The 22200-nt window shown below is 36.7% G+C and overlaps 1 pseudogene; it reads right to left on the bottom strand.

Annotated features, from left to right (window-relative positions):
- LOC133066839 (transcriptional adapter 2-beta-like) overlaps positions 1-22200 on the bottom strand; it is a 201206-nt pseudogene that overhangs the window by 1167 nt on the left and 177839 nt on the right.

Here is a 22200-nt window from a genome sequence, read left to right as displayed (position 1 = left end):
GCCATCTACAGGTGAAGAGAGTCCTGAACAAAGGCACTTTAGTTTAACCAGCGGGCAGAGAAGCAGGATTCTCTGCGGCAGGCCAGTATGTATGATTATAATAACAAAACCAAAGAAGAGCAAGTCAGAGAAACTTTTCCAACATGGAGTCAGAATTGGCTTTTCCCCAAAACAGTAGCCACGGTAGTGGCAGTGCTGGCTGATCTCAGAGCCGGTCGAGGAGTACCCTGGGCTCTGCCCCATGTCCTGACACTTGAGCAGTGGAAGCACAACAGCCTCTCCTTGGCCAGGCGATGCTCTCAGTGTCCTTACCAACCTCCGCTATCTTCCCCCACCCACTGCCGTGGACGCCACCTACTGATATAATCTTAAAGATAAAATTTACTAGGAAAGGAAGTCTTTTTCTCCATTGCTAAGTTTCTATTCTATAAGAATTTCCCTCATGCATACTCTTTAAAATGGGACATATATATCATATTAATTTTTTAGACTGAAGTAGGGTGCTAAATATGTGATTGATAGAAATGACTCATTCCTACACGTCAGAATTCTATTATTGTTTTTATTGTCCCTACCCCCCTGCTCTAAATCTTGTATTGAGTCTAGTATGGGACTGGGGGAGGCGAGGCAGGTTATAAACAATGTATTATACATATATCTCTTTTCATATAAAGTGGGAAGATAAAGAAAGATTACTGTGAAAAGTTGCCATCTACTGTCAGTGTAAAAGATGTAGGTCATTTCCTCAGGTATATGTTTTGTTTTTCACTGTTTTATTTTGTAACACAAGAGCATTCCAGGTAGTCAATGGTCCCTAAAGTGCAGTATGATTTCAAATGTCCTATTGATGTTCAGTCGCTTAGTTGTGTCCCACTCTTTGTGACCCCATGGACTGTAGCAAGCCAGGCTCACCTGTCCTACGCTATCTCCCAGAATTTGCTTAAATTCTTGTTCATTAAGTACATGATGCTACCTAACCATCTCATCCTCTGCCAGCACCTTCTTATTTTGCCTTTAGTCTTGCCCAGCATCAGGGTCTTTTCCAATAAGTTGGCTCTTTGCATCAGGTGGCCAAAGAATTAGAGCTTCAGTTTTAGCAGCAATCCTTCCAGTGAATATTCATAGTTGATTTCCTATAGGATTGACTGGCTCGGTCTCTTTGCAGTCCAAGGGACTCTCAAGAGTCTTCTCCAGCACCACAGTTTGAAAATATAAATTCTTCAGCTCTCAGCCTTCTTTATGATCCAACTCTCACATCCATATATGACTACTGGGAAAAACCATAGCTTTGACAGGGACCTGATATCCCTGTTTTTTAACACAATCTATGTTTGTCATAGATTTCATTTCAAGGAACAAGCATCATTTAATTTTGTGACTATAGTCACTGTCCCCAGTGATTTTGGAGCCCAAGAAAATAAAATCTGTCACTGCTTCCATAGTACTGGCACAGAATAATTGTGCTTGAAATATGACTACATTTTGTTTTTATTAGGGAAATTTACTAAGCTTTTTTTAAAATGTAAGAGATGTATGCTGGGAAATAAAATTCATTTACATTTTTACTATATAGATAACAACTGACCTTTTGAGGTATGTATAAATTTAAAACTACTATGTTCCAATGGAACCCAAATTGGGTGTTTTCACCTAAGCCATGTATATTAACTCTTTACATAATGGCCCTAGAACCCAGACAAAAGGTAAGGATTTAAGTAAATGATAAATCCACTTCAGGCTTCCCTGGTGGTTCAGTGGTAAAGAATCCCCCTTCCAATGCAAGAAATGCAGTTTCAATCACTAGGTGAGAAGATCCCCTGGAAAAGGAAATTAGTAACCCATTACAGTTTTCTTGCCTGGGAAATCCCATGGAGAGAGGAGCCTGGTGAGCTACAATCTGTAGGGTCACAAAAGAGTTGGACAGGATTTAGTGATTAAACAACAACAATAAATCCACTTCATTTTTAAAGGAACATCATGATGAAATCATTGTTTTGCTTTGTTTTATAGCTGCTAATTATTTCATTAGTTGTATGCATTGTATCATTTCTACATCATTTTTCATGTGAGAAATTTCTTTGGAATTTATGACAGGAAGAATTTTCTGTCTCCTGAGATGATGGTGTACTGCTTCCTTTTTTGGTAATAAGAACTACATAATTTGTTTTCTACTTTTTGCCAGGATGCCAGGAAGTACTGGGCAAAACTACAGATTTACTCAGTGACCATGTTCATTTCACATATATGTGACTTCACCGTGATAGTGTGCCTTTAATTTACTAAATTACTTGATATGCATTTTGTTGAGAGTCACCCCAAAATATCATTGGAAAAGAATACAAATAAACTCAATAATACCTGTTTATAGGGAACCAATGGGATTTACTAAGTAAAAGAGAAAGGGAAGGGAGGGTGGGGGGAAGAGTTGGGGAGGGGAGGGGCAGGAAAGGAAAGTGTGTTAGTGGTGTTTCAAAAATGTTAATATCTTTAAAACTTGGTGAAAGACCTCTTAGGGACAAAAGTTAACACAATAACTATGTTCCACCAATGTGTCTAACCCATGAATCTATCATTCCTATACCCATTAACAGAGAAGAGCTCGCATAGAAACGCACACATCCAGTATTAATGAAGAAAAACAGCTGACTTGCTCTTAGCTGAAGGGAAAGCAATTTTCATTTAGGCAGATGAATCAGCAAGTGCTACTTCCCACCTCCACCTCTACCAGCAACTAATGAAAATGTAATGCATGTTGAAGGTATCAGCAACAAATTTGTTTTGAATTGCGTGTTGTGCCAAGCTCACTTTTAATAATATCTTCCTGTGAAATGACAAGCTAAAATATGTGTTCTCTGGGATGATTTATAAGAAGGGTTAGGTCCCCGTTGTAAAATTTCCCCTATGTTTAAATCACTGCCAACATTTAAATAATAGTAGAGCAGGTGGCAGTCCTACCTAAAAAACAAATCAAAGAGTGAATTTAAAAAGAAATTTAAAGTACCTCTATTTTAAACTATCTACCTTGGCTTTTCTTTCAGTTGTATGAAAAGTTGATTAGAATGCCTGCCTCCCAAATATTACATTTACAGTAAGAACAATGAAGGATCTTTCAGATTATATTCTTGTAGCCTATTAAAGGACATGATTATCCAAAAAATAAAATTTCAGTTCAAATGTGACATTGCAGTAAAAACTCTTAGCACTCAATTAACCAGAAAAGCAATTATCCACATCTTATTTCTAAAGAATCCCATTTTTTTAGCTTTTAATATTACATTAATTATACAATCTCCTTTCTGGTAACTGGTAACTATAATGAGCTTCTTTCATTAAAAATAATTTTATAAGGGTTTGATTACTCTGATTAATTCTAATGTAGATTCATGTGAAGTAAAGGTGTACAATACAATTATAGTTTTAAATTTTCATACAAGCTTATGAGGTGATGATGTCCTCTGGCCATTCCATAAGGCCTCAAAGTAGACCAAATAACCCCATTATATACTTCAATAAAACTTGTTAACTTTCCTTCTATTTGAATTTACATGTTCCATGTAGCCATCATCCCTAATCTCTAAACTTCATAAGAAAAAGAACTATTTTTCCTAATTTACTCACAAAATCTTCAGCCCTATTACAGTATGTTATACATAGTGACTCTTAAGAAAGATAGAGTGCATCAATGAATAAATGAATTTAACACACAAATTAATAAATGAAACTATTTTAGAAACAGAAAATTTGAACTTTATTATAAAGATGTATATAATAAGAATGGGTTTATTCTGAAAACAAGCAAAACAAAACAAAATGTCTTAAATAATTAGAAAAGAGTTTTACTGGCCAGAGATCAGGCAAAATATGACTTTGAAAATAAGGCATGTTCCAAAGACCATACATTTATAATCTGGTATCGAAGTTCAAGTAAATGAAGTTACTGATAATATAAATGTTTTTTGTTAGCAATATATTTTATTTATTACTAATCTACTAACTTTAAAGCCTAAGTCCTGTGAAACAACTTTTTTTGGGTTTTATAATATTTTTAGATGTTACAGATACAGGTCTAGTCGAGTTGACAACAGTGTTATAGCATTTTAGGACTTCTTATTTCCACTACTCCTGAGATAGATTTTTAATTGCTTTGCATGTAGTGAAGTGTAAATCTTCCAAAGAATATGTTAGTATGGTAAGTGATTGAAATAAAAATCACCTAACTTTAGAACAAAGCAATATAATCTCTTTTTTATATCTTTGCCATCTCAATTCTTTCTCCCCTGACCTAGACACTTGCTGTTCTTCCTTCTAGTGTGACTGTGGAACTTGTCTCCTGGCCCAGCTTCCTCTTCATTCATTTGTGTGTGTGTTCAATTGCTAAGTTGTGTCTGATTCTTTGCAGCCCCAAGGACTGCAGCATGCCAGTCTTCCCTGTCCTTGACTATCTCCTGGACTTTGCTCAAATTCATGTCCATTGAGTCAGTGATGCTACCAACCACCTTATCCTCTGCTGTTCCCTTCCTAGCATTAGGGTGTCTTCCAATGAGTCAGTTCTTTGCATCATGTGACCAAAGTCTTGAACTTCAGCATCAGCATGAGTCCTTCTAATGAATATTCAAGACTGATTTCTTTTAGGATTGACTGGTTTGATCTCCTTGCAGGCCAAGGGACTCTCAAAAGTTTTCTCCAGCACCACAATTCAAAAGCATCCATTCTTCAGTGCTCAGTATTCCTTATGGTCCAACTCTCACATCCATACGTTACTACTGGAAAAAACCATATAGCTTTGACTTTACAGACCTTTGTCAGCAAAATGATGTCCCTGTTTTTTAATACACTGTATAGGTTGGTCATAGCTTTCCTTCCAAGGAGTTAGCATCTTTTAATTTCAGGGCTTCCATCACCATCCACAGTGATTTTGGAGCCCAGGAAAATAAAATCTGTCACTGCTTCCATTTTTCCCTTTCTTTTTGCCATGAAGTGATGGGAACAGATGCCATGATCTTAGTTTTTTGATGTTAAGCTTTAAGCCAGATTTTTCACTCTCCTTTTTCACCTTCATCAGGAGTTCTTTAGTTGCTCTTCCCTTTCTACCATTAGAGTTGTATCATCTGCATATCTGAGGTTGTTGATATTTCTCCTGACAATCTTGATTCCAACTTGTGCTTCATCCAGCCTGGCATTTTGTATAATGTACTCTTCATATAAGTTAAATAAACAGGGTGACAATATACAACCTTGTTTTACTCCTGTTCTGATTTTGAACCAATCAGTTGTTCAATGTAAGGTTCTAGCAGTTGTTTCTTGACCCACATACAGGTTTCTCAGGAGAAAGGTAAAGGTGGTCTGATATTTCCCATTTCTTTAAGAATTTTCCAGTTTGTTGTGATCCACACAAAGTCTTTAGCATAGTCAATGTGGAAGAAATAGATGCTTTTCTAGAATTCCCTTTCATTCTCTATGATCCAACAAATGTTGGCAATTTGATCTCTGATTCCTCTGCCTTTTCTAAATCCAGCTTGAACATCTGGAATTTCATGGTTCACATACTGTTGAAGCCAAGGTTGAAGAATTTTGAGCAAAATCTTACTAGAATGTGAAATGAGCACAACTGTGTGGTAGTTTAAACGTTCTTTGATACTGCCCTTCTTTGGAATGGAATGAAAACTGACATTGTCCATTCCTGTAGCCACTGCTAAGTTTTCCAAATTTGCTGACATGTTTAGTGCAGCACTTTGAGAGCATTCTCTTTTAGAATCTTAAGTAACTCAGCTGGAATTCCATCACCTTCACTAGCCTTGTTTGAGTAATTCTTCTTAAGGCCCACTTGAGTTCACACTCCAGGATGTCTGGCTCGAAGTGAGTGACTACATCATCGTGGTTATCTGAGTCATTAACACTGTATTTGTGTAGTTCTGAATATTCTTGCTACCTTTTCTTAATCTCTTCTGCCTCTGTTAGGTCCTTACCATTTCTGACTTTAATAGTGCCCATCCTTGCATGAAATGTTCTCTTGATATCTCCAGTTTTCTTAAAGGGATCTCTAGTCTTCCCTATTTCTATTATTTTCCTCTACTTGTTTACATTGTTCATTGAAAAAGGCCTTCTTAGCGCTCTTTGCTAGTTTCTAGAACTCTGCATCTAGTTCTGTGTGTCTTTCCCTCTCTCCCTTGCTTTTTACTTCTCTTCTTTCATCAGCTATTTGCAAAGCCTCCTTAGACTACCACCTTGCCTTCTTACATTTTATTTTCTTTGGGATGGCTTTGGTCACTTCCTGCTATAAAATGTTATGAACGTCTGTCTGTAGTTCTTCAGGCACTCTGTCTACCAGGTCTAATCCCTTGAATTTATGCATCACCTCCACTGTATAATCACCTCTTTCATTTAGGAATGGTTAATTTCTAAAACCATTGCAGTCTAGTTGCTGCCCACACGATTTCATTGGTATTCATTTATAAAGTTAAGCTAGTAATCCCATGTTACAAAATATAGGAGATACTAATCCATCATTGTATTTAGCATCCTAACAGATTCACTGCCAATCTAGAAACAAACTCTTTTGTTTTTCTTTTTGTGGGGTGCACAACATCTTGTCCTGGTGTTCTGTCTGCCTCTCTGGCCCCAACTTATCAATGCCCATTATTGCATCCTTACTCCTTTCTTTCTTAAATTGTTGGATAATTTGGGGATTTCATTCTACATCCTAGGACTCTTCTCTTGAACATCCATTCTGGGTTATCTTGCTTACTCCAGAGCTTCCAGTAATACAGCTATGTTAATGACTCTCATGTGGATGTTCCTAGCCCAGTTTTCTTACTAGAGCTTATACTCCATCTACTTATTGGATATTTCCACATGGAAACCCTTAGCCATCTTGGTCTCATGTATGCCCTATCACACTCCTCCTCCTCCTCACATAACATATAACTCACTTTGGGATACCTCTACCACCGAGTCATACACCAGACACTCCTCTGTTGATATCCAAACCCAGGTGTGGTCTTTCTATGCCTCTTATTCTATAATCCAAGTGATCACCTTATTGTAGTGATGCTACCTCCAAAATACAGCTTCCACCTTCCAACTTCTCTCTTTTCCAGTGTGCTAATTTTAATCTTATATAACTTCTTCTATGTAGATTATGTAACCTTTTAGCTAGTATCCTTTCTTTCATTTCTTTCCCTCTAAACTACCCTCTATACTTCAGTAATCTTTCTAAAATACACATTTAGTCATGTCATTTACCTGCATATACTGCTCCAATGATTTTCCATTATGCTTAAGACAAAGTTCAAACTTCTTAAATTCTGCTGTTTTCTGATCCTTGCAAATGGCCCAATTTATTGTCACTCCTTCTCTCTCATTCTCAACTTCTGCTCTATTAAACAACCTAAAATCTTTATTCTCATATACTTGTTTGATTTTATTCACATGTTGTTTTCTCTGGCTAGGCTGTTTCTCACAACCTACCCTACCTGTTCTTAACTTGACACATGGTAGGCATCCACTAAATATATATTGAAAAAAATTGGGGAATATCTTACATGTAAAATAAAAACTTTGTCCCATTGGGAAAATACAATGAATCTCACACCAGATGAATAATTTTTGCAACATTTCATACACTTAATGAAATAGTTTCATGTGGTCTAATAAGTTGAATTTATTCAATCCACGAGCCCAAGTCACCATTTATTCATTAGCTTATATATATATATATATATATATATATATATATATATATGTATGTATGTATGTATATGTTTGTTTGTATATATATATAATATTATATTTTGCTTAAAAATCAACTGTTTCTTGACTTCAGTTAAATTTTGTTTAAAGTGGTAATAATAGGCTTTATTTTATTGAACTTTATCAAAAGTCAAAATGTTCTTATGATTGTTTATATGTAAGAAAACTTGTCATTGTGGAGTCACATTTTCAGGGAGGAAGTTAGATGTGGTAAGAAAATGTCCAGGGGGAAACTATGATTATGGCTACCAGTATATTTTTACATGAGTAAACATGAGCACTTAAATTTCAAGAAGCATTTATACATGTAAAAAATATGCATTGATGGGTGTAATATGATTATAACCCAACATTCAGTTGGTCATCTGTAGCCAAGACATTGATTTGTCAAGTTAAACCCTATCTTTCCTCAAACATATCAAGTTAAATTGGGACTTCAGTACTACTGATTGTTCTACATTTCTGTTTGTAGCTATTAATTTATGAACTTTTTTACTCTGACCCAGTGTAGTTTGGGTATATAAAATATTATATGGGATGGAGTAGTCTTCAACTTTTGTCAGGTAATAGAAAATAAAAGGGCCTGAACAGGAAACTCGTGAAGCGATTATCGTCTTGATAGACAAAATGGTTTGAAGAATTGGAATTTGTTGGTTACTAGTACCATGGTGGCTACTTTTTACCAGTTCAAACCTGACTATTCTAGATGCACATATGCTTTGGGAAATTTCATAAATCAGACACAAACCTCCTACTATCCTGAGACAGTCTTTGTGGCCTCCTTTCATGGAATGTCTCACAGATGGAGATCATGGTAACCCTTCCTCTGTGAAATTTTCCCAGAACTTTGAGTCATGAGAGGCAATGGAATTGCAATATCTTTGCATATCAAGATAGAGTGATGATCAAAGCTAATCATTGCAGATGTTTGCCTCCAGATGTTTGCCTCTGTACTGCTTGTCTGGATAGCACTGATGTCCTTGAAGTACATCATTGCCATTTCCTAGGTGTATATAAATATGCCTGGAAATTCTTTAAAATATTATGAGATAAATCAAGCAAAAAGACTAGATTGCAATTAATCAGGGCAAGAGTTTAGAACATCATATAAGGGATATTTATATATTTTAACTCATTTGTACTTAAAGCTGTTGTTATCTGTGATATTCCACTTATGTAATGTTACTAGAAATGGCTTTAGTGGAATATGTTACTGCCTAAGTATTTTCCACTAAGTAAGATACTCATAGAAGATAAGAATTATAGAACTGAACACAGATTGCTTGCACTTGGAATCAGTCTGTTGGATAGAAATGTCTTGATGAACACTTATGATGTACCAAAGAAAACGTCTTCATGTCACTGCTTTAGTTATACAGATTAAATATGTTCATTGTTATTGCTATGGTAAATGATATAAGAAGAAGCTATATAGAATTTATTTGGTATAATAATTTAATATTCTTATACAAAGTTTTAGTGCAGTATTTATGAACTCATCAAGAACATAAGTAGGACACTTACATTTTCAGTTATAATTTACTCTATTTTTATGGAAAATTTTTGTTTTAGATTGAGAGATATAGATAGAGATATTAATAAATATTTCAGGGAAGGAGCCTCCAAAAACAACTGATTTGAATATCTAGAGCTTATTGCTTACTGTCTACTTTCACTTTTACCACAAATAATTTTTTTTGTTTTTCTTTGGGAAATTTTTCTCTCTGATTTTGAACTAGAGAAATGAGTGGGAAACTTAACCCAAGCATTTAGTTTCCTAGGTCACCACAAGAAACAAATCTCTGCATGTTGTATAGTAAGACTCTGAAAATGTTTGCATTTCTGAAAACACATGATTAGGCAGGCTGACATTATTCTTCAAGAAATATGAGAATGGTGATTTCCCCAAAATAGTATATTGGGTTATTGTTCCCAATCCTTCACTCCTTCTCAGTAAAAGAGTTACTCATGTACACTCTTTGCCACGTGACTTTGCAGTTCTGTAAAGTCTCACTAGAATAGATCAGGTGCATTTTCCCCGTTGACTCTGGGCTTCTCCATGCAGCTTGCTTTGGCCAGCAGAGTATTAGTAGGTGTAACAGGAACAGAGGATTTACTCTGTGTCCATGTTTTGACTTGTCCTCTCACACTTTTGCCATCTGCCACAAGAAGGTGATGCCTGACTGTAGCTATCGTCCAAGGAGGATGAGAAGACATAAGGAGTAGCCTGAACACAAGCCATAGCCTGGAGCCATGCTCAGAATATCTCAGTTGGACCCAGCAGTTCTTGAGGCTACCAAAAGTGGTGTAGGTGAGAAACAATGCTTACCATGTTAAGCCACTGGAGCATAAACAGTTAAGACTCTTACACAGCAAAATTGCAGCAAATACCTCTCTGATATGCCAACTTCTTCCCATTCCTGGTATTTACTGGTACATTTCTCTTATACCTCTTCTATGATATTCAACTAGAGCATTTAAAGGAAAATAATTTCTTAGGTGAGGGTATTCCTTGTGGCTCAGTGGTAAAGAATCCACCTGCCAATGCAGGAGACATGGGTTTGATCCCTGGGTCAGAAAGATCCTCTGGAGAAGGAAAAGACTATTCACTCCAGTGTTCTTGTCAGGAGAATCCCACGGACAGTTAGAATCCTGGCCGGTTAGAATCCATGGGATTGCAAGAGTCAGACGCGTCTTGGTGACTAAAGAACAGTTTCTTAGGTAATTTCTCAATTTTTGTATAAAACACAGTACAAAATACCATACATTTATTTTTTAAAGTTTCAAATAAAGTTGTGCTTTATTTAAAAATCACTTGAAATCACTTTTAAAAATGATTATTTTTGGTAAAAAGATTGGATCATCCATGTCTTTAGCAGGAAAATGTTATCTAGCAGAAAAAGTTCTGTTGATAAAGAAGTTACCTTCAAATTTTCAATTTCTATCTACCATAGGCAATTCATCTGCTTGTAGGGAATGATTATTAAGTTATATTACAACTTTTTCTTATTTACAGTTTAATATTTAAGGTTAAACTTAAATTGAATTGGCCTACTTTTATCAGTTTGATAACAATAATAATTTAATAATACATAATATTAGGGTTATACAAGTCAGTTTCATTAAATGCTCTGTTAGAAAAGAGACACAATGTTACAAAACAAAACCAAAAACCAAGAAGAAACAAAAAACAGATGAAACATTGCTTTGGATTAGAAGTAGGTGCTTTGGGATGCTGACCAAATTTTGTGTCTGATTGCGGCCACTTTTGTAATTTATTTCATCTCATAGAAATGCTATATTTAGTATACAAGTAAATGATTTAGAAGGATTGCCATCTTTGGAAATCTGAAGCTTTATAATTTAAGTTCATGCTCAAAACTTTAGGAATTAGGGTCTTCAGAAGAAACACATTAAAGACATTAAATAAGTAAATGAAACCTGAGAGGGTTTCCAGGGGTTTGGAGCAAGGCATTATATAAATCCAAAGTAACATTATTAATGCTCTTTATTTGCCACAGTGCCTCTGGGGGTCTCTTGAAGGACTTCACAAAACTTCATATATATCTTTACTTTCATAGATAGTAATAGCCATTTTCTAACCCATTAGTGTGTAACATTTATTTAATGTGCAACTAGATTTGCACATCAGGAATCAGGACAAAGAGCTCTTTGCAGTGTGATAATTTAACATCAGTCATGACACTTCTCAGAAGAAAGAGCAACTCAGTGCCATCTTCGAATGCCACCTCCAGACTGTCTGATTGTCTCATTTTGGGGGCAAACTTAGACCACTGTCAGGGTTTCATAACTTCAGACTGGATACCAGAACAACGTCCTTACAGCCAGAAATTTCTGGGATCATTTATTCCCATTGCTTCCTTTGTTCCTTTCTCTGACAAACTCCTGTAGTAATCCTCTGTTGTTTGTGAATGGCAGTTTCCTCCCAGACTTAGAAACTATCTATCATTCTGCCTTACGAAGGCAGTGTGGTTTGGATAAAAGTGAATGGGTTAGATGTGCATAAACCCATGTCCCCATGCTGACTTTGCTGGGAAATAAGAGAGAGGAGGGGAGAAAGGGAAAAAGAATAATGTGGTGGTGTTAAAACAGGGCCCACCCTACAGAGTTTTTGTAAGAAATGAGATAAGCATGTGGAAGATGCTTGATATGTCATACTATAAGCACTGATAAAGGCCAAGTCATGATTAATGACATGGTCTACATTGCAAGCTCACTCACTTTGTAATTCTATATTGGGGGTTCTGCAGATAGTGTCTCAAGTGTCCTTAAAGCTATCTTTGAATGATTCTTTTTTTTAATTTATTGTTTTATTGGAGGATAATTGCTTTACAGAATTTTGTTGTTTTCTGTCAAACCTCAACATGAATCAGCCATAGGTATACATATATCCCCTTATTTTTAACCTCCATCCCATCTCCCGCCCCATCCCACCCCTCTCAACTGATACGGAGCCCATGTTTGAGTTTCCTGAGCAACAGCAGATTCCTGTTAGCTATTTATTTTGCGTATGGTAATGTAAGTTTCCATGTTACTGTTTCCATACATCTTGCCCTCTTCTCCCCTCTCCCCATGTCTATAGGTCTATTCTCTATGTCTGTTTCTCCACTGCAGCCCTATAAATAAATTCTTCAGTGCCATTTTTCTAGATTCCATATATATGCATTAGAACACAATATTTATCTTTCTCTTTCTGACTCACTTCACTCTGTATAATAGTTTCTAGGTTCATCCACCAAATCAGGACTGACTCGAATGTGTTCCTTTTTATGGCTGAGTAATGTTCCATTGTGTATGTGTACCACAACTTTATCCATTCATCTGTTGATGGACATCTAGATTGATTCCATGTTCTAGCTATTGTAAATAGTGCTGCAATGAACAATGGGATACATGTGTCTTTTTCAGTTTTGGTTTCCTCAGGGTATGTGCCTAGGAGTGGTCCTATGGTCCTATGGTCCTATGGCTGGGTCCTATGGTGGTTTTACGGAGAAGGCAATGGCATCCCACTCCAGTACTCTTGCCTGGAAAATCCCAAGGGTGGAGGAGCCTGGTAAGCTGCAGTCCATGGGGTCGCGAAGATTCGGACACAACTGAGTGACTTCACTTTCACTTTTCACTTTCATGCATTGGAGAAGGAAATGGCAACCCAGTCCAGTGTTCTTGCCTAGAGAATCCCAGGGACAGGGGAGCCTGATGGGCTGCCATCTATTGGGTCGCACAGAATCGGACACAACTGAAGCAACTTAGCAGCAGCAGCAGCATGGTGGTTTTATCCCTAGTTTTTAAAGGAATCTCTATACCGTCTTCCATAGAGGCTGTATCAGTTTACATTCCCACCAACAGTGCAAGAGCATTCCCTTTTTTCCACATCCTCTCCAGCTTTTATTGTTTGTAGATATTTTGATGATGGCCATTCTGACTGGTATGAGGTGATATCTCATTGTAGTTTTGATTCACATTTCTCTAATAATTGAGCAATACTGAGCATCTTTTCATGTGTTTGTTAGCCATCTGTATGTCTTCTTTGGAAAAATGTCTATTTAAGTCTTTTCCCCACTTTTTGATTGGATTGTTTGTTTTTCTGGCATTAAGTTTATGAGCTACTTGTATATTTTAGAAATTAATCCTTTGTCAGTTGTTTCATTTGCTACTATTTTCTCCCATTCTGAGGGCTGTCTTTTCACCTTGCTTATAGTTTCCTTTGCTGTGCAAAAGCTTTTAAGCTTTATCAGGTCCCACTTGTTTACTTTTGTTTTTATTTCCATTACTCTAGGAGGTGGGTCATAGAAGATCTTGCTTTGATTTACATCATCAAGTGTTCTGCCTATGTTTTCCTCTATGAGTTTTATAGTTTCTGGTCTTACATTTAGGTCTTTAATCCATTTTGAGTTTATCTTTGTGTATGGTGTTAGGAAGTATTCTAATTTCATTCTTTTACATGTAGCTGTTCAGTTTTCCCAGCACCATTTATTAAAGAGGCTGTCATTACCCCCATTGTATATTCTTGCCTCCTTTGTCAAAAATAAGTTACCCATAGGTGCATGGATTTATTTCTGGGCTTTCTATTGTGTTCCATTGGTCAATATTTCTGTTTTTGTGCCAGTGCCTTACTGTCTTGATAATTGTAGCTTTGCCATATAATCTGAAGTCAGGAAGGTTGAATCCTCCAGTTCTATTCTTCTTTCTCAGGATTGCTTTGGCTATTCAGGTCTTTTGTGTTTCCATATGAATTGTGAAATTTTTTTGTTCTAGTTCTGTGAAAAATGCCTTTTGTAGTTTGATAGGGACCACACTAAATCTGTAGATTGCATTTGGTAGTGTAGTCATTTTCACAATATTGGTTCTTTCTACCCAGGAACACGGAATATCTCTCCATCTGTTTATGATGTCTTTGATTTCTTTCATTAGTGTCTTATAATTTTCTGTGTACAGTTATTTTGTCTCTTTAGGTAAGTTTATTCCTAGATATTTAATTCTTTTTTGTTGCAATGGTGAAAGGGATTGATTCCTTGATAGCTCATTCTGATTTTTCATTGTTAGTATATAGAAATGCAAGTGATTTTTGCGTATTGATTTTGTATCCTGCAATTTTGCTAAATTCACTGATTAGCCCTAGTAATTTCCTGATACTATCTTTAGGGTTTTCTATGTACAGCATCATGTCATCTGCAAGCAGTGAGAACTTTCCTTCTTTTCTGATCTGGATTCCTTTTATTTCTTTTTATTCTCTGATTGCTCTTGGTGAAGGTGGTGAAGTGGTGAAGGTGAACATCCTTGTCTTGTTCCTGATCTTAGGGGGAATGCTCTCGGTTTTTCACTATTGAGAATAAGTTTGTTGTAGGCTTATCATATATGGCCTTTACAATGTTGATGTAGGTTCCTTCTATGCCCATTTTTTGAAGAGTTTTAGTCATAAATAGGTACTGAATTTTGTCAAAAGATTTTTCTGCATCTATTGAGATGATCATATGGTTTTTATCTTTCAATTTGTTAATATGGTGTATCACATTGATTGATTTCCATATATTGAAGAATCCTTGCATCCCTGGAATAAACCCAACTTGATCATGGTGTATGAGCTTTGTGATGTGTTGCTGAATTCTGTTGGTTAAACTTTTGTTGAGGATTTTTGCATCTATGTTCATCAGTGATTTTGGCCTGTAGTTTTCTTTTTGTTGTTGTTGTCTTTGTCCAGTTTTGGTATCAGGGTGATGGTGGACTTTTAGAATGAGTTTGGAAGTTTTCCCTTGTCTGCAATTTTTTTGAAAGAGTTTTAGAAGGTTGGGCATTAGTTCATCTCTAAATGCTTGATAGAATTCTCCTGTGAAGCCATTTGGTCCCAGGCTTTTGTTTTTGGGGAGATTCTTTATCACAGCTTCAACTTCAGTGCTTTTTATGGGTTGTTCATAATTTCTATTTCTTCCTGGTTCAGTCCTGGAAGACTGAACTTTTCTAAGAATCTGTTCATTTCTTCCAGGTTATCCATTTTATTGCCATATAGTTGTTCATAATTGTCTCTTACAATCCTTTGTATTTCTGCATTGTCTGTTGTAACCTCTCCTTTTTCGTTTCTAATTTTGTTGATTTGATTCTTCTCTCTTTTTTTCTTGATGAGCCTGCCTAAAGGTTTGTAAATTTTGTTTATCTTCTCAAAGAACCAGCTTTTAGCTTTATTAATCTTAACTACTGTTTCCTTCATTTCTTTTGATTTCTGCTTGGATCTTTATGATTTCTTTCCTACTAATTTTTTTGTTGTTGTTCTTTTTTCCCCAGTTGTTTTAGGTATAAATTTAGGTTGTCTATTTGATGTTTTTCTTGTTTGTTGAGGTAAGTTTTTATTGTTATAAACTTCCCTGTTAGAACTATGCTGCATCCCGTAGGTTTTGAGTTGTTGTGTTTTCATTGTCATTTTTTTCTAGAAAGTTTTTGATTTCTCTTTTGATTTGTTCAGTAACCTTTTGGTTATTTAGAAATGTGTTATCTAATCTCCATGTGTTTGTGTTTCTTACATTTTTTTTCTTGTAATTGACATCTAGTCTCATAGCATTGTGGTTAGAGAAGATGCTTAACATGATTTCAATTTTCTTAAGTTTACTGAGGTTTGATTTGTGACCCAAGATGTGGTCTATCCTGGAAAATGTTCCATGTACCCTTAAGAAGAAGGTGTATTCTTCTGCATTTGGATGGAATGTCCTGAAGATATCAATGAGATACAGCTCATCTAATGTATCCTTTAAGACTAGTGTTTCCTTATTAATTTTCTGTTTTGATGATCTGTCCATTGGTGTGAGTGGGGTGTTAAAGTCTCCTACTATTATTGTGTTACTGTCAATTTCTATGTTGCATGCATAGATATATCGTGCAATTGTTATATCATCCTCTTGGGTTGATCCCTTGATCATTATGTAGTGTCCTTCCTTATCTCTTGTAATCTTCTTTATTTTAAGGTCTATTTTGTCTGATATGAGGATTGCTACTCCAGTTTTCTTTTGCTTCCCATTTGCATGGAATATGTTTTTCCATCCTCTCACTTTCAGTCTATAAGAGTCTTTAGGTTTCTTGAAATGAGGTTCTTGTAGACAGCATAGATATGGGTTTTGTTTTTGTATCCATTCAGCCAGTCTGTATCTTTTGGTTGGAGCATTTGATCCATTTACATTTAAAGTAATTATTGATATATATGTTCCTATTGCCATTTTCTTAATTATTTGGTGTTTATTTTGTAGATCTTTTTTCTTCTCTTGTATTTCTTTACTATATAAGTCCTTTTAACACTTGTTGTAAAGCTGGCTTGGTGGTACTGAATTCTCTTAGCTTTTGCTTGTCTGAAAAGCTTTTTATTTCTCCATCAATTTTGAATGAGATCCTTGCCTGGTACAGTAATCCTTGTTGTAGATTTTTTTTTTTTCCTTTCAGTACTTTAAGTATATCCTGCCATTCCCTTCTGGCCTACAGAGTTTCTGCTGAAAGATCAGCTGTTAAGCATATGGGGTTCCCCTTGTATGTTACTTGTTACTTCTCCCTTGCTGCTTTTAATATTCTTTCTTTCTGTTTAGTCTTTGTTAGTTTGATTAGTCTGTGTCTTGGCATGTTTCTCCTTGGGTTTGTCCTGTATGGGACTCTTTGTGCTGCTTGGATTTGATTAGCTATTTCCTTTTCCATTTTGGGGAAATTTTCAACTATAATATCTTCAAAATTTTTCTCATACTCTTTCTTTTTCTCTTCTTCTTCTGGGACCCCTATAGTTCGAATGTTGGTACATTTGATATTGTCCCAGAGGTCTCTGAGACTATCTTCAACTCTTTTCATTCTTTTTACTATGTTCTGCTCTTCAGAAGTTATTTCCACCATTTTATCTTCCAGCTCGCTGATTCGTTTTTCTGCTTCAGATATTCGGCTATTGATTTCTTCTTGAGTATTTTAATTTCAGTAATTGTGTTGTTTGTCTCTGTTTGTTTATTCTTTAATTCATCTAGGTCTTTGTTAATTGATTCTTCCATTTTCTCCATTTAGTTTTCAAAGTTTTTGATCATCTTTACTATCATTAATCTGAATTCTTTTCCAGGTAGTTTACCTATTTCTTCTTCATTTATTTGGACTTCTTTGGTTCTAGTTTGTTCCTTCATTTGTGTAGGAACATTTAACTTCTTGTGTTTGAGGTCTCCTTTTCCCAGGCATCAAGGTTGAATTCTTTCTTCCTTTTGGTTTCTGCCCTCCTAAGGTTTGCAGATAAACTGAAAACCACAATCACAGACTAACCAATCTGATCACATGGACCACAGCTTTGGCTAATTCAATGAAAGTATAACCCATGCCGTGAAGGGCCAAACAAGATGGATGGGTCATGGTGGAGAGTTTTGAAAAAACATGTCCACTGGAGAAGGGAATGGCAAACCACTTAAGCATTCTTGCCTTGAGAACCCCATGAGCAGTATGAAAAGGCAAAAAGATAGGACACTGAAAGATGAACTCCCCAGGTCAGGAGGTGCCCAATAGACCATTAGACCACTAAACCATTCAGGTATGACCTAAATCAAATCCCCTATATTTATACAGTGGAAGTGACAAATAGATTCAAGGGATTAGATCTGATAAACAGAGTGCCTGAAGAGCTATGGACAGGGTTTCATGACACTGTACAGGAGTCAGGGAGCAAGACCATCCCCAAGAAAAAGAAATGCAAAAAAGCAAAATAGCTGTCTGAGGAGGCCTTACAAATAGCTGTGAAAAGAATAGAAGCGAAAAGAAAAGGAGAAAGATATACTCATTTGAATGCAGAGTTCCAAAGAAAAGCAAGGAGAGATAAGAAAGCCTTCCTCAGAGATCAGTGCAAAGAAATAGATGAAAACAATAGAATGGGAAAGACTAGCGATCTCGTCAAGAAAATGAGAGAGACCAAGGAACATTTCATGTAAAAATAAACTCAATAAAGGACAGAAATTGTATGGAACTAACAGAAGCAGAAGATATTAAGAAGTGGCAAGAATACACAGAAGAACTAAACAAAAAAGATCTTCACGATCCATATAATCACGATGGTATGATCACTTACCTAGAGCCAGACATCTGTGATGCAAAGTCAAGTGGGCCTTAGGAAGCATCACTACGAGCAAAGCTAGTGGGGGTGATGAGATTCCAGTCGATCTACTTAAAATCCTAAAAAGATGATGCTGTTAAAGTGCTGCATTCAGTATGTCAGCAAGTCTGGAAAACTCCACAGTGGCCACAGGACTGGAAAAGTTCAGTTTTCATTCCAATCCCAAAGAAAGGCAATGCCAAAGAGGGCTCAAAGTACCACACAATTGCATTTGTCTCACACTCTAGTAAAGTATTGCTGAAAATTCTCTAAGCCAGGCTTCAAGAGTACCTGGACTATGAACTTCTAGATGTTCAACCTGAGTTTAGAAAAGGCAGAGGAACCAGAGATCAAATTGCCACCATCCGCTGAATCACAGAAAAAGCAAGAGAGTTTCAGGAAAACATCTATTTCTGCTTAATTGACTATGCCAAAGCTTTTGACTGTGTGGATCACCACAAACTATGGAAAATTCTGAAAGAGGTGGGAATATGAGACCACCTGACCTGTCTCTTGAGAAATCTGTATGCAGATCAGGAAGCAACAGTGAGAACGGAACATGGAACAACAGACTTGTTCCAAATCAGGAAAGGAATACGTCAAGGCTGTATATTGTCACCCTGCTTGTTTAACTTATATGCAGAGTACCTCATGAGTAACGCTGGGCTGGATGAAGTACAAGCTGAAATCAAGATTGCTGGGAGAAATATCAGTGACCTCAGATATGCAGATGACACCACCCTTATGGCAGAAAGTGAAGAGGAACTAAAGAGCCAATATGCTCCAGTATTCTTGCCTGGAGCACCTCCCTCCCTGACAGAGAACCTTGGCAGTCTACAGTCTACAGGGTCGCAAAGAGTTGGACATACCGAAGTGACCCAGCATGTATAAATGCAAGACAATTTTTGCCTTGTGGGAGCTCTGCCCCAGTGAGAGTTGAGTGTGAAGGTGGAGGAGCTGCTTGGCTTGCAGGGACCTTGGCGGCGCCAAGTATGCAAGGACATGGACTGCCTCTGCCACAGGAGTTATTGCCCTTTCAGTCTTTTTTTGAGCCTCTTGTAGCTGGTGATTGGAAGACCTCTTTGGCCAGTCTTTCTCCACAGCTCTGGCTGTTTAGGCACTTAGAGGGCTCCCTTGCCTGGGTTCCTTCTCTGTTGTTTGGCGTGGCAGGCACATAGAGGGGCCCCCCGGCTAGGGTCCTACTCTGTAGATCAGCATGTCAGGCACTTTGAACATCAGGACTTGCTGCATGATTGTGCAACAGCTGCTGTGAATACTAATAATACTGTCTAATGACTTTTGTTTTCCCATGGCACATTCAGAAATTGTTTTAAATTAATTTTTTAAATGATTGTTCCTCATTGCCTTTTAGCAGTTTTAGCATAGCATTAAGTCAGTTTACCCTGATGGGCTAAGGCCTTTATAAATGCAAATATGCAACATTTACACAAAGACCTAATTAAACAGTGTACTTCTTTTTTGGGTTGTGTTTTAACAGTTAAATCTGTTTGGGGGATTTAATAATAGGGAGTTTGTTTACTTTGAAAATTGCAATCAGTAACACCAAATTTGGGCTCTAAATATTTGTTGCTTATACTTTCACAAGAATTTTTACTGAGCTTAGTCTCCAAGTAGTTTCAGGATGAATTAAACATTGGTGCTTTCAGCATTTTATAATCCTAGATCATGCCAAACTGAAAATGGAAAAGCTTGGGGAAAGTGACTTCTTTTCTGAAGCGATCGGTATTTTTCAAATTCATCTGTTTCAGATTTGATAGGTCTAATGTCCCATGTATATCATTTGCTTTTAACATGCCCTTAGGATTTTGTCAGCTACAGAAAAATCTGGACCATAATTTAGCTGGCTTCCTCAAGCTTCTTCATTAGTTCTCTACACAATAAAAAAGTATTCCTCCAGAAAATAACTAGCTGTCTTTAAAAAGATTTTATGATTCTTTCTTTGATACGTGTAGAACATTGCTTATTGTGGAAAATATTTTCTACTACTGTTGAAGACATGAGAGTTCAGTTTCAAAAAGTTCTTTACTAGTGGATCCAAATAAAAGTTGATACAAACTAAAAGCTAATCACTGTATTTCAGTATAAAAAAGAAACTTCTCTTAAATTGTAGAAAGTAAAACAGTACTTGAACATTGTTCAACATGTTGTTTTAAAATAGAGACTTATTTTTAAGTCCTGTGTTGGTGACCAGGAGGGACTTGCTAGGCATGAAGGACTGATGTCCATTACTGAAGATGACCTTGCTTTGTGTATCCTCCGTATAAATAAAGGATTGTTCCATCTACTGTTTGGCTGTGTTGCATTTTCCTTGGCAACTCATATTAAAATGTTGTTGTTCAGTCACTAAGTCATGTCTGACTCTTTGTGACCTCATGGACTGCTGCACACCGGGCTCATTTGTCCTCTAGTATCTCCTGGAGTTTGCTCAAATTCATGTCCACTGAGTCGGTGATACTATTAATATCTCACCATCTCATCCACTGCTGCCTACTTCTCCTTTTGCCTCAGTCTTTCCCAGCATCTGAGTCTTTTCAATGAACCGGCTCTTTGAATCAGGTGGCCAAAGTATTGGAACTTCAGGCACCTCATCAGTCCTTCCAATGAATATTAAAAGTTAATCTCCTTTAGGAGAGACTGGTTTGATCTCCTTGCTGTCCAAGGGACTCTGAAAAGTCTTCTCCAGCACCACAGTTTGAAAGAATCTTTTGTTTAGTACTCAGCCTTCTTTAATGGTCCAATTCTCATATCTGTACATGATTACTGGAAAAATCACAACTTTGACTATACGGACTTTTGTTGGCAAATTGATGTCTCTGCTTTTTAATACACTGTTTAGGTTTGTCAGTTTTCCTTCCAAAGAGCAAACATCTTTAAATTTCATGGCTGCAGTCACAGTCCATAGTGATTTTGGAGCCCAAGAAAATGTCACTGCTTCCATTTTTTCTCCTTCTATTTGTCACGAATTGAAGGGACCAGATATACAGATAATACTACTCAAATGGCCAAAAGTGAAGAGGAACTAAAGAGCCTCTTGATAGGAGTGAAAGAGAAGAGTAAAAAAGCTGGTTTGAAACTCAACATCCAAAAATCTTAGATCATGACATCTAGTCCCATAACTTCATGGCAAATAGAAAGGAATAGTCATTGAAAGGACTGATGCTGAAGCTGAAGCTCCAATACTTTGGCCCCCTGATGCAAGGAGCCGACTCAATCGAAAAGATCCAGATGCTGGGAAAGATTGAAGGCAAAAAGAGATGGGAGCAGCAGAGAATTAGTTGGTTAGATAGCATCACCAACTCAAAGGACATGCATTTGAGCCAATTCTGGGAGATAGTGAAAGACAGGGGATCCCGGAGTGCTGCAGTCCATGGGGTTGCAAAGAGTCATACATGACTTAGCGACTGAACAACAACAGCAAATCATAACTCCCATCTGTTCTTCTAAGAGTTCCTTCACCTTTCCTAAAAACTATATATGCTTCCCCAAGAGGCCTCCCCTTCCCCTATTAAGATGTTATTTCAGCCTGAATTCTAAGTTACCTCAGGGAGTCACTCATTTTTCCATGGCTAACTCCTATGTATACGTGAGGTATTTATGTTAATGAACTCCTGTTTGTTTTTCTCTTGTTAATCTGTCCTTTATTACAAGGATCTCAGCTAAGAACTCAGAAGGGTAGAGGAAAAATTATTTTTCCTCTTCTCTATATTATAGGACAAATTTAATATGAAAATGTTAATGTATGAAGTTTTAGAATCATTTGTTTCATCAGCCAGGGAATTTTTTCCAAAAATTAAAATGTTCTTTCACTTCCTAACATCAATACTCATAAT

The sequence above is a fragment of the Dama dama genome, chromosome 12, assembly GCF_033118175.1.
Source record: "Dama dama isolate Ldn47 chromosome 12, ASM3311817v1, whole genome shotgun sequence".
NCBI lineage: Eukaryota > Metazoa > Chordata > Mammalia > Artiodactyla > Cervidae > Dama > Dama dama.
The sequence above is the reverse complement of the archived record's forward strand: the minus strand, read 5'-3'. Positions and strand labels throughout refer to the sequence as shown.